The 9,461-nt window shown below is 45.8% G+C and overlaps 1 protein-coding gene across 4 annotated transcripts in view; it reads left to right on the top strand.

The window, feature by feature from the left end:
- LOC135550115 (spondin-1-like) overlaps positions 1 to 9,461 on the top strand; it is a 134,186-nt gene that overhangs the window by 15,020 nt on the left and 109,705 nt on the right. The gene's annotated exons all lie outside the window — the stretch shown is intronic.

Raw genomic sequence — 9,461 nt, 5'->3', positions numbered from 1 at the left:
GGTTTCTCTCTCTATACTCACTCACTCTTCTCTCTCCTGTCAGTTTCTCTCTCTACACTCACTCACTCTTCTCTCTCCTGTCAGTTTCTCTCTCTACTATCACTCACTCTTCTCTCTCCTGTCGGTTTCTCTCTCTACTATCACTCACTCTTCTCTCTCCTGTCAGTTTCTCTCTCTACACTCACTCACTCTTCTCTCTCCTGTCAGTTTCTCTCTCTACACTCACTCACTCTTCTCTCTCCTGTCAGTTTCTCTCTCTACATTCACTCACTCTTCTCTCTCCTGTCAGTTTCTCTCTCTACTATCACTCACTCTTCTCTCTCCTGTCGGTTTCTCTCTCTACTCTCACTCACTCGTCTCTCTCCTGTCGGTTTCTCTCTCTACTCTCACTCACTCACTCTTCTCTCTCCTGTCGGTTTCTCTCTGTACTTTCACTCACTCTTCTCTCTCTACTCTCACTCACTCTCCTCTCTCCTGTCAGTTTCTCTCTATACTCTCACTCACTCTTCTCTCTCCTGTCGGTTTCTCTCTCTACTCTCACTCACTCTTCTCTCTCCTGTCGGTTTCTCTCTCTACTCTCACTTACTCTTCTCTCTCCTGTTGGTTTCTCTCTCTACTCTCACTCACTCTCCTCTCTCCTGTCAGTTTCTCTCTCTACTCTCACTCACTCTTCTCTCTCCTGGCGGATTCTCTCTCTACTACACTCACTCTTCTCTCTCCTGGCGGATTCTCTCTCTACTCTCATTCACTCTTTTCTCTCCTGGCAGATTCTCTCTCTACTCTCACTCACTCTTCTCTCTCCTGGCGGATTCTCTCTCTACTCTCACTCACTCTTCTCTCTCCTGTCAGTTTCTCAATCTACTCTCATTCACTCTTTTCTCTCCTGGCGGATTCTCTCTCTACTACACTCACTCTTCTCTCTCCTGGCGGTTTCTCTCTCTACTACACACACTCTTCTCTCTCCTGGCGGATTCTCTCTCTACTACACTCACTCTTCTCTCTCCTGGCGGATTCTCTCTCTACCCTCACTCACTCTTCTCTCTCCTGGCGGATTCTCTCTCTACTCTAACTCACTCTTCTCTCTCCTGGTGGATTCTCTCTCTACTCTCACTCACTCTTCTCACTCCTGGCGGTTTCTCTCTCTACTCTCACTCACTCTTCTCTCTCCTGGCGGTTTCTCTCTCTACTACTCTCACTCTTCTCTCTCCTGGCGGATTCTCTCTCTACTACACACCCTCTTTTCTCTCCTGGCGGATTCTCTCTCTCTACACACCCTTTTCATTCCTTCCCCCCTCTCTCCTTTTCCTCTTCACTCTTTCTGCCTTTCTCAACCAGGGTGTAGTGGTGTTGTTTCTACAGCACACTAATCAGGCAGGCAGGCAGGCATCTTCCCCTACATTACCTCTCAGCTATCTTATATCTATTGGGAGAAAGGAGGTGGGACAGAGAGTGGGGGACAGAGGCAGAGAAAGAGGGAGAGAGACAATACAAGAGGAAGAGTGATCAGTATAGAAGAGATGAATGGACAGAATGGAAAGAGAGAGGCAGCATGTGAGATGAGGAGAGAGTGAGATATAGTCACTTGTGGACGTTATGGAGTGGGGATGTGATACGAAGGTACGTCCAGTGGGGAAGCTTGTTTTTCACTGTAGAGTGATGACACCAGGCGAGGAGAAGTCCATCGTTGAAAAGGAAGTGTTTTTATGAAACTGGGAAGTTGAATTACTGGGTGATCACTCTTATTAAAGTTTTGTCAGTGAAGTGGGCTAGGTGCACCCCTAAACATCATACTGACAGATTATTATTGAGATGCTGTTGTATATCGCTGACACACACAGACAGACAGACAGACAGACAGACAGACAGACAGACACACACATAGATAGACACAGACACGCAGGCAGCATTGAATCTGAAATGGTTGATTACAGTGTGGCGTTTATGGGTTTCCCGATCTAGTGACTATAATAGCTTAAATAACTAATGGACGTAGAGGGAAATACGGTTAATGCCAACAGGCGATTTAATGTTACACTGCACGGGGTAATGGGGAGCTGCACAAAACAACCATCCTATCCTGAACTAGCTGGCCATAAATCACAGTCCAGCGGGAGGTATCTCCCCAGAGATATCATCACCAGAGAAAGAAAATGGGGCTCTCCCCATTAGATATATTCCCCTCTTCTATTACCATGACAACCCCATAAACAATGGATGTGACTGGCGCTGCCAGCCTGGGGGAGGGTCTGCCCACCTTACCCCAGCTACAATAGTATTTGTTCCATCAGAGAATGAGTGATTTCATTATTGATACGAGCAGAGGAATTTTTGCCACCTTCTCCTCCACCTTCTCCTCCCTCCTGAATCCCCCCCCCCTCCTCCCTCTCTGCAGATGACTTCGTCAACCATTTTGAAAAGAAGGTCGACGACATCCGATCCTCGTTTGCTAAGTCAAACGACACCGCTGGTTCTGCTCACACTGCCCTACCCTGTGCTCTGACCTCTTTCTCCCCTCTCTCTCCAGATGAAATCTCGCTTCTTGTGACGGCCGGCCGCCCAACAACCTGCCCGCTTGACCCTATCCCCTCCTCTCTTCTCCAGACCATTTCCGGAGACCTTCTCCCTTACCTCACCTCGCTCATCAACTCATCCCTGACCGCTGGCTACGTCCCTTCCGTCTTCAAGAGAGCGAGAGTTGCACCCCTTCTGAAAAAACCTACACTCGATCCCTCCGATGTCAACAACTACAGACCAGTATCCCTTCTTTCTTTTCTCTCCAAAACTCTTGAACGTGCCGTCCTTGGCCAGCTCTCCCGCTATCTCTCTCAGAATGACCTTCTTGATCCAAATCAGTCAGGTTTCAAGACTAGTCATTCAACTGAGACTGCTCTTCTCTGTATCACGGAGGCGCTCCGCACTGCTAAAGCTAACTCTCTCTCCTCTGCTCTCATCCTTCTAGACCTATCGGCTGCCTTCGATACTGTGAACCATCAGATCCTCCTCTCCACCCTCTCCGAGTTGGGCATCTCCGGCGCGGCCCACGCTTGGATTGCGTCCTACCTGACAGGTCGCTCCTACCAGGTGGCGTGGCGAGAATCTGTCTCCTCACCACGTGCTCTCACCACTGGTGTCCCCCAGGGCTCTGTTCTAGGCCCTCTCCTATTCTCGCTATACACCAAGTCACTTGGCTCTGTCATAACCTCACATGGTCTCTCCTATCATTGCTATGCAGACGACACACAATTAATCTTCTCCTTTCCCCCTTCTGATGACCAGGTGGCGAATCGCATCTCTGCATGTCTGGCAGACATATCAGTGTGGATGACGGATCACCACCTCAAGCTGAACCTCGACAAGACGGAGCTGCCCGTTCCATGATCTCGCCATCACGGTTGACAACTCCATTGTGTCCTCCTCCCAGAGCGCTAAGAACCTTGGCGTGATCCAGGACAACACCCTGTCGTTCTCAACTAACATCAAGGCGGTGGCCCGTTCCTGTAGGTTCATGCTCTACAACATCCGCAGAGTACGACCCTGCCTCACACAGGAAGCGGCGCAGGTCCTAATCCAGGCACTTGTCATCTCCCGTCTGGATTACTGCAACTCGCTGTTGGCTGGGCTCCCTGCCTGTGCCATTAAACCCCTACAACTCATCCAGAACGCCGCAGCCCGTCTGGTGTTCAACCTTCCCAAGTTCTCTCACGTCACCCCGCTCCTCCGCTCTCTCCACTGGCTTCCAGTTGAAGCTCGCATCCGCTACAAGACCATGGTGCTTGCCTACGGAGCTGTGAGGGGAACGGCACCGCAGTACCTCCAGGCTCTGATCAGGCCCTACACCAAAACAAGGGCACTGCGTTCATCCACCTCTGGCCTGCTCGCCTCCCTACCACTGAGGAAGTACAGTTCCCGCTCAGCCCAGTCAAAACTGTTCGCTGCTCTGGCCCCCCAATGGTGGAACAAACTCCCTCACGACGCCAGGACAGCGGAGTCAATCACCACCTTCCGGAGACACCTGAAACCCCACCTCTTTAAGGAATACCTAGGATAGGATAAAGTAATCCTTCTCACCCCCCCTTAAATGATTTAGATGCACTATTGTAAAGTGGCTGTTCCACTGGATGTCATAAGGTGAATTCACCAATTTGTAAGTCGCTCTGGATAAGAGCGTCTGCCAAATGACTTAAATGTAAATGTAAATGGAATGTTTGTTTTTAATTTCAACGCTCTAAGCCTGCCTGTCTGCCTACCTGTAAAATAACCTGGTTAGCTCAGACACCTCTGGTAATAACTTTTATGGAATAACAGACTGTGCATGTGTCTGGTGCCTGTGTGTGTGTTTGTGTGTGTTTACGTGTACGTGTGCATGTGCGTTTGTGTGAGTGTGTGTAATACAACATAATACAACATGTGTAGATGTGTACTGTTTGTATTACTGTGTTTAGTGTCATCATCGCTCAGTTTGTCTGTGTGGAAAGTGATTAGTTCAGAGCACCGTCAGAGTTTTTGAGAGCTCCTCTAGTGCTGTGGCTAGAGAGGCTGTGGTATGACGGCCTCTCCTCCCTGATGGTTAGCTGTAATTGAGGAGTAGCTGCTGTCTCCTGGAGGCTGGAAACAGTGAGTGTGGTGGTTTAATCTGGCTCACCATGATTATGGGGGTCAAAAAGGAACAGACATTTCTGATTTCTGAACCACACTCCCTGTAGAATCTTTATATTTTTGTTAAATATACAGAAAAACAAATTTTTTGCAGGTTCACCTGACATAACGTGTAGTACAGTTTTGACAGTCAGAACATGATAGTGTCAAAACCTATTTGAAATCTCCAGGAATATAATAACATGAACACAATGGCAGGTAGATTAAAAAGCCTTCCCAGAGAGAATGGCAGTCTAACTCTGCAGTTATTACATGTGAGATGAGTAGGAATGGTTCAATGAAACTGGTACAGCATGTGCTTTCCCAAAGGAACAAACTGTAAACAAATAGCTATGTTTATTTATCCCTCTCTCACCTGGCCACACATACGTACACACACACACACACACACACACACACACACACACACACACACACACACACACACACACACACACACACACACACACACACACGCTCCTACCCATCCTAACACCAGAGCGCTTTTGAGGCGATAACCATCGGCGGCTTGGAGACAGGAAAGTGAGTCTGGCTTTAATAGCGTCTCATTGATAGAATTTAAATTGGATGTTAAATAAGCATTACAGTGCCTGATTGCCTGGCCGGCCCCAGAAAGTGGGCAGCTAGTGAGGCGGTTTGTGAGCGGCTCACTCAGGGAGAGATATCTGAAATTGGGGTGAGATTGAATTAAAGTGTGAACAATTAGAGATATGCTGGCGGTGTGTTTAGGAGTGCCTGGGGTGGGGTACCCCTATCACCTCTGTACTTCTAGGTACACCACTCAGACAGGTTTCTTCATGTCCTGCTACTATCCCCTTCCAAACCCATACCTTGTTTATGGATGGGATCTGTTGTGTTTAGGCTTTATTTTCTTCTCTTCTTATATACAGTGCCTTGCGAAAGTATTCGGCCCCCTTGAACTTTGCGACCTTTTGCCACATTTCAGGCTTCAAACATAAAGATATAAAACTGTATTTTTTTGTGAAGAATCAACAACAAGTGGGACACAATCAAGAAGTGGAACGACATTTATTGGATATTTCAAACGTTTTTAACAAATCAAAAACTGAAAAATTGGGCGTGCAAAATTATTCAGCCCCTTTACTTTCAGTGCAGCAAACTCTATCCAGAAGTTCAGTGAGGATCTCTGAATGATCTAATGTTGACCTAAATGACTAATGATGATAAATACAATCCACCTGTGTGTAATCAAGTCTGTATAAATGCACCTGCACTGTGATAGTCTCAGAGGTCCGATAAAAGCGCAGAGAGCATCATGAAGAACAAGGAACACACCAGGCAGGTCCGAGATACTGTTGTGAAGAAGTTTAAAGCCGGATTTGGATACAAAAAGATTTCCCAAGCTTTAAACATCCCAAGGAGCACTGTGCAAGCGATAATATTGAAATGGAATGAGTATCAGACCACTGCAAATCTACCAAGACCTGGCCGTCCCTCTAAACTTTCAGCTCATACAAGGAGAAGACTGATCAGAGATGCAGCCAAGAGGCCCATGATCACTCTGGATGAACTGCAGATATCTAAAGCTGAGGTGGGAGTCTCTTTCCATAGGACAACAATCAGTTGTATATTGCACAAATCTGGCCTTTATGGAAGAGTGGCAAGAAGAAAGCAATTTCTTAACCTCTTGAAACTCCCCATCCCGGATCCGGGATCGTGACTAAAGCCTCAGGCTCATTAGCATAACGCAACGTTAACGATTTCTGAAAATCGCAAATAAAATTAAAATAATGCGTTTGCTCTCAAGCTTAGCCTTTTCTTAACAACACTGTCATCTCAGATTTTCAAAATATGCTTTTGAACCATAGAAATTGACTAATTTGTGTAAGAGTATGCAAAGCTAGCAATGCATTTTGAATAACATGTAGCACGCAACATTTTCACAAAAACCAGATAACCAAATAAATAAAATAATTTACCTTTGAAGAGCTTCTGATGTTTTCAATGAGGAGACTCTCAGTTACACACCAAATGCGCAGTGTTTCCTGAAAGCGTCTGTGTGTAGGAGAAATCGTTCCGTTTTCTACATTGCGCCTGGCTACTGAAACGAACCGAAAATGCAGTCACCTACAACGTAAAACTTTTTCCGGATTAACTACATAATATCGACCGAAACATGGCAAACGTTGTTTGGAATCAGTCCTCAAGGTGTTTTTTCACATATCTCTTCATTGACATGCAGTTCGTGGAAGCTTGCTTTACTCTCTGTATTGTTTGGAAAAATACTGGCAGGTGACTTTTGCGCACCAATTTCGGCGCAGGACACCGGGCGGACACGTGGTAAATGTGGTCTCTTATGGTCAATCTTCCAATGATCTGCCTACAAATACGTCACAATGCTGCAGACACCTTGGGGAAACGACAGAAAGGGCAGACTCATTCCTCTTGCGTTCACAGCCATATAAGGAGATCATGACAAACAGAGCCTCAAAAATCCTTGTCATTTCCTGGATGCCATCTCATCTTGGTTTTTCCTGAAGCTCACGTTAAAGGGCACGCACAGAGAAGATCTTTGTATTTCTGGACACGTCAGAGTGTTTTCTTTCGAACAGTAGCAATTATATGCATAGTCGAGCATCTTTTTGTGACAAAATATCTTGTTTAAAACGGGAACGTTTTTCATCCAAAAATGAAATTGCGCCCCTAGAGTTCCAACAGGTTAAAGATATCCATAAAAAGTGTAGTTTAAAGTTTGCCACAAGCCACCTGGGAGACACACCAAACATGTGGAAGAAGGTGCTCTGGTCAGATGAAACCAAAATTGAACTTTTTGGCAACAATGCAAAACGTTATGTTTGGCGTAAAAGCAACACATCTCATCACCCTGAACACACCATACCCACTGTCAAACATGGTGGTGGCAGCATCATGGTTTGGGCCTGCTTTTCTTCAGCAGGGACAGGGAAGATGGTTAAAATTGATGGGAAGATGGATGGAGCCAAATACAGGACCATTCTGGAAGTAAACCTGATGGAGTCTGCAAAAGACCTGAGACTGGGATGGAGATTTGTCTTCCAACAAGACAATGATCCAAAACATAAAGCAAAATCTACAATGGAATGGTTCAAAAATAAACATATCCAGGTGTTAGAATGGCCAAGTCAAAGTCCAGACCTGAATCCAATCGAGAATCTGTGGAAAGAACTGAAAACTGCTGTTCACAAATGCTCTCCATCCAACCTCACTGAGCTCAAGCTGTTTTGCAAGGAGGAATGGGAAAACATTTCAGTCTCTCGATGTGCAAAACTGATAGAGACATACCCCAAGCGACTTACAGCTGTAATCGCAGCAAAAGGTGGCGCTACAAAGTATTAACTTAAGGGGGCTGAATAATTTTGCACGCCCAATTTTTCAGTTTTTGATTTGTTAAAAAAGTTTGAAATATCCAATAAATGTCGTTCCACTTCATGATTGTGTCCCACTTGTTGTTGATTCTTCACCAAAAAAATACAGTTTTATATCTTTATGTTTGAAGCCTGAAATGTGGCAAAAGGTCGCAAAGTTCAAGGGGGCCGAATAATTTCGCAAGGCACTGTATATATATATATATATATATATATATATATATATATATATATATATATATATATATATATATATATATATATATATTTATTTTTGTGACTGTGGGAGAGGACAGTGACAGCAGTGGGCTTGGCCCAGCTTGGACTCCTGCTCCATAAACAGTCCAGCTGGACATGATCCACCTGGACTAGACCCAGGACCCGGACAATCCAGAGCCTAGAATCTACACCCTTCTGCTACCCTCTGTCCACTATCACCATGGAAACCTGCAGCCTGTTGTGGGTAGCCAAGTCTGATGTAATGTACGGCACCTGAATGGAGTTTGTTTGTGACAGCTGTTGGGCCATGAAAGTAATTTGCTTGCGATCGTTTCTGGCCCGCACGCGGGCCCCCTTCTGGCCCTTGAATGGGTTTGTTTGTGTCTGATTTGCATGTCAAGGCCCCACTAAGACCTGTGTCCACCCAGCACACTGCGGCTCTGCCCCCAGACAGCTCTATCAGAACAGTCTCTCTGCCAGGACCAGGAGCAGGACTTTAGCTCTGGGAAACTTAACTTTTGGCCTGTCACTCAGTCTTATCTCTGACATGCTGTAGTTCCTCTTGCCTGAGTGTGTGTGCTTGCTCACTCTTGATCGTTTCTCAAAAGGGAAGCTTACGTTCAGACTTTTTTCCGCTCCTTTTCCTCTTTCTCTGTAGGTTTTCAATCTCATTTCCAACCTCATCTCTCTCCTGCTAAATACATGTTATGTTAATATGTTAATGAACACTTTCTGCTAGCAAATCCCTCCAGTCTGAGAGTCCCTGTGATTCAGCTCTCCTGTATGCTCTAGTAGCTGATCTCAGACCTGTCTGGAAGCACATTAGAATGTTGCTGAATAACACAGACCTGCTTTAGCAGCTGATCTCAGACCTGTCTGGAATCCTGTCTGGATAAAAATGTTGATAAATGACACAGAACCTGCTCTAGTAGCTGATCTTAGAACTGTTGGGAGGCCTGTCTGGATGCACAAGAACACTTCCTCCCCGGGATTTATTCTTTCAGACACTCAACCCGAGTTCAACATTACTCCAAATGCTCCCCGGTTACTCCCTGTGTTGAAATGAGTATTTAACTCTATTCTCTTCTTTCTCTCCCTTCTTCCTCATCTCTGGCTTCTTTCCACCCTTATTCCACCTGATCTCCTGCCTTGTACTCCTCTCATCCTGTCGTGTCTTTTCTCCTCTGTTCATTCCCTCTCTCTTTCAACCCTCATCTCTAC

Source organism: Oncorhynchus masou, chromosome 1 (genome assembly GCF_036934945.1).
Source record: "Oncorhynchus masou masou isolate Uvic2021 chromosome 1, UVic_Omas_1.1, whole genome shotgun sequence".
Taxonomy (NCBI): domain Eukaryota; kingdom Metazoa; phylum Chordata; class Actinopteri; order Salmoniformes; family Salmonidae; genus Oncorhynchus; species Oncorhynchus masou.
The sequence above is the reverse complement of the archived record's forward strand: the minus strand, read 5'-3'. Positions and strand labels throughout refer to the sequence as shown.